General features: G+C 37.1%; 1 protein-coding gene across 1 annotated transcript in view; it reads right to left on the bottom strand.

Annotated features, from left to right (window-relative positions):
* Nucleotides 1-4,313, bottom strand: part of LOC106878548 (TLC domain-containing protein 4-B) — an 87,641-nt gene that overhangs the window by 46,126 nt on the left and 37,202 nt on the right. The gene's annotated exons all lie outside the window — the stretch shown is intronic.

The following is a 4,313-nucleotide window of genomic DNA, read 5'->3' as shown; positions in this document are numbered from 1 at the left end:
GTTGGACGATTTGACTGAGGACTGGTGAAACCGGATGGCTACACCAGCCTCCAATCTGATTTGGCAGAGTTTCTACAGTTGGATGCCCTTCCTAACGCCAACCACTCAGAGAGTGTAGTGGGTGCTTTTACGTGTCACCTGCACGAAGGCCAGTCAGGCGGTACTGGCAACGGCCACGCTCAAAATGGTGCATTTTATGTGCCACCCGCACAAGAGCCAGTCCAGGGGCACTGGCAACGATCTCGCTCGAAAATCCTACGAAGGCCAGTCAGGCGAATATATATATATATATACACATACAAACACATACATATATATTTATGTATATATGTGTGTGTGTGTGTGTGTGTGTGTGTGTGTGTGTGTATAATTCAGTGAATAATGACAAAGGTTGATATGCATCATCAACACCATCATCATAATTTAATGTCCGCTTTCCATACTGTCATGGGTTAGATAGTTTGAGTGGAACTGGTAGACCAAAGAGCTGTACCAGGTTCCAGTCTAATTTGGCCTGATTTCTATGGTTGGATGCCCTTCCTATGCCAACCACACCAAGAGTGTAGTAGGTGCCTATACTTGTCACTGGCACAGATGCCTTTTGTGTCACTGGCATGGGTATGCAGCATAAAACAAAAAATTGAAGAAAAGCATCACTGAAGTACCTATAGCTGAAATTGGTTTCAGTGTTTGTAATATGCGAGACATTTATTATAATGTATATAAAAAGGAAGGGTGTGGTTAGCAGAAGATAACTGCTTTTATGGTCAGGATATGGAAATTTGATAACTGTTTTATGAAAAATAAAATGTCCTGATAAGTAGATGTGAAATAGGGTTGAGGGTGGTGTTTTTTTCTTCCTTCTAGACTACAAGAAATGAAGGTATACCTTGTCTCCATGTCTGTGTACATAGTTGAAAGTTCTAACAAAATAGCTAAATAAGTGTGAATACAATTACATATATACACAATGTAAATACATATACATATATGTATAAAAATGTAAATACATATACATATATAACTGTGAATACATATACATATGTATATAAATACATCATTAGCATTTAATGTCCATTGTCCATATAAATGTGAATATATATACATATATACACAAATGCTCATCATCATCATTTAATGTCCTTCCAAGCCTGCATGAGTCAAAAAGAATTTGTTGATATTTTTTATGGCCAGGTTCCTTTCCTGTCACCAACCCTCACCTGTTTCCAAGCATATATTTCTCTACGGCTAGACATGTTTTTGCAGAAAAATGGATATGAACAATGCTATTTCTGACATTCATTTACAACTAACATGCGATGTCAAGACAAGGAGACACAAGCACACACACACACGCAATGGGCTTCTTCCAGTTTCCATCTACTAAATTCACTCACAAGGCTTTGGCTGACCCAGACTACAGTAAAAGACATTTGTGCAAGGTATGATGCAGAACCATGCAGTTTGGAAGTAAGCTTAACTACAATGCCATTCCTGCAGCCATTGACACATTCATACCTGAATCTCCATCTCTAATCATTTCGTTAATCCTTTAGCTTTCAGATTACTCCGCCAAATATAATGCTAAATTATTCACATTGTTTTGAATTAATCATATATTATCTCACAGCTTTGAGATTTCAGCGTCAGCAATGTTTATTTTTCAGAATGATATTGTAAAATAGGTGTGAGACGCTAGGTTTGTCCAGTTTGAACACAAAATGGGCAGAATATTTGGGTTAGATAGGGCAGGTTTAAATGCTAAAGGGTTAAAAAAGATTTTATTTCATTATCCCTCCTTTATATTTAGTTTGGAACAATACTTTCAGTTTTATCTTCAGAATATATTGATGGTTAATAAAAGTGTGTTTGCATACTTTGCAGTAAAGCAAAAAGGATCGTGCAAATACGGTTTGTTATGAGATAAAATAATCAATACAGAGTTTAAAAATTATACAACAGTAAAAAAGTCCTGGTAGATTTTGTGATTTCTTTTTTATATGTGTGTTGACTCTTGGTTCCTGTTTTCTGTTTGAGAAGCTTCTCAATTTTCAGCAGAATTTTACATCAAATGGTAGTGCTGTTATCTCTCTCTCTCTCTTTATATATATATATATATATATATATATATATATATATATTAGATAGATAGATAGAGTGAGAGAGACGCAGAAGTGTGTCACCATTCAAGGTTCTGCACATGAAGGTGAGCGAATGCAAGCACGCACATATGTGCGTGTGTGTGTGTTGTGTGTGTGTGTGTGCATTTGAGTGAAAATTCATCCACACCTCTGTGTTGTGGGTGTTTATTTTCAAAACCTTTTGGACCAAAAAGATTTGCTTTCTGACAGTGAATCAGGACATAATAAGGCTTTAAGATTTGAAAGATTAAAAATTGACATCCAACTTGGCTATGTAACTACTACTACTACTACTACTACTACTACTACTACTACTACTACTACTCTCATCATCAAGCTAGTACTTGCTTATTTAATTAGCAGGACTATTATCTTAAGGTCTGATGACAATAAGTCTCCTCAAATCTCAAGAATCTTTGTTAGGATTCTTACACAAAATAGAATGGTATTTTGCTGCAGGTCGACAATTCAAGTCTCAATTCTAATATCTTTCAGTCTCTTAGCTAGCATCTTGGGTGCTGTGCAAGTTCACCAATCACCACAGGAATTGTTGTTCTCTTAGTCTTCCACAGTCTCTTCAGCTCTCTAGCTATAATCTAGACATTTCTCAGTTTTTGGGGTTTTTTTTCCAATTTCATTGGTATCATTTCTGTTATCATAGGGAACTGCAAAGTCTATGATCTTACAATGTTTGTTTATCTAGTCTTCTTGTATATCTAGTCTTCTTGCTTCAATAGTATGGTCAGGCTTCATGGGCAAGTCTCATAAGGTCCTGTAATTCTTTTTCTTTGTCACAACCTCAAGTCACACATCCAGCTAACATCCCAATGTACCCTTTTATCTACACAGTCATATCAGCACTACTTTTTCTGTGCTAGCTTTCTGCATTCATTCAAGAGATGATTAATACTTTTGTCTCCATTCCTGCATACATTTGCTATCAAACTTAGTTTTGTTGATCTTTGATTTTAACAGATTTATCCAAATAGCATGTTCCTGAGCAGCTATAATTAACTCTTCAGTCACTCATTTTAAGTTTCTGTCCATCAGCCAGTACCAATATCTTTTACTTTCCTCATTCTCAGTTTGCTGCATAAATTGACCGTGTAATTCCATTTTCTTTCCATCTGCTTATTCTGTTGTTTCTTCTTTCCTTTATGATGATAATGATACCGCTGCCACCACCACCACCACCACTACTATACCAATATTGTTATTATTTATTTCTTTATTACCCACAAGGGGCTAAACATAGAGGGGACAAACAAAGACAGACAAAGGGATTAAGTCAACTACATCGACCACAGTGCATAACTGGTACTTATTTAATCGAGCCCGAAAGAATGAAAGGCAAAGTCAACCTTGGCGGAATCCGAACTCAGAACATAACGGCAGACGAAATACCACTAACCATTTCGTCTGGCATGTTAACGATTCTGCCAGCTCGCCACCCAATATTATTAATATTAAGACTGCGAGCTCGCTGAATTGTTACCATGCTGGGCAAAAGGTTTAGCAGCATTTTGTCCATCTTTACATTCAGCTAAAAAAAGTCTACATTTATTTGATCCATTCACATAAGGTATGGATTTCTCAATTACTTTCCATTTAATCACATGTGGTGTTTTGTTATCTTTCAAAGTCCATGCATAGCTAGTCAACTTAGTAGCTTTACTTTTGTCCTTATGTCGGAAGTAGGCTATGTGATTGGCATAGCAATTTTTAAATGTTTGAGTTATTTCAACATATGGAACTATTAGTAGCACTTTAATACATGTATTGTATCCTTTAAATAATGATATTTATCTCTCACCCGATGGAGTACTTTGTTTTGCTGAATTTTCTATCATGGATCAATACATTATACACACACACACACACACACATATATTGTTGTTGGCACTCTGTCGCTTACGACATCGAGAGTTCCAGTTGATCCGATCAACGGAACAGCCTGCTCGTGAAATTAACGTGCAAGTGGCTGAGCACTCCACAGACACGTGTACCCTTAATGTAGTTCTCGGGGATATTCAATGTGACACAGTGTGACAAGGCTGACCCTTTGAAGTAAGAGAAAGTTGTGGTGAAAGAGTACAGCAGAGTTCGCCACCATCCCCTGCCGGAGCCTCGTGGAGCTTTAGGTGCTTTTGCTCAATAAAGACTCACAATGCC

The sequence above is a fragment of the Octopus bimaculoides genome, chromosome 8 (assembly GCF_001194135.2).
Source record: "Octopus bimaculoides isolate UCB-OBI-ISO-001 chromosome 8, ASM119413v2, whole genome shotgun sequence".
In the NCBI taxonomy this organism is placed as follows: Eukaryota; Metazoa; Mollusca; class Cephalopoda; order Octopoda; family Octopodidae; genus Octopus; species Octopus bimaculoides.
Note: the sequence above shows the minus strand (reverse complement) of the source record. Positions and strands in the feature narration are given on the sequence as shown.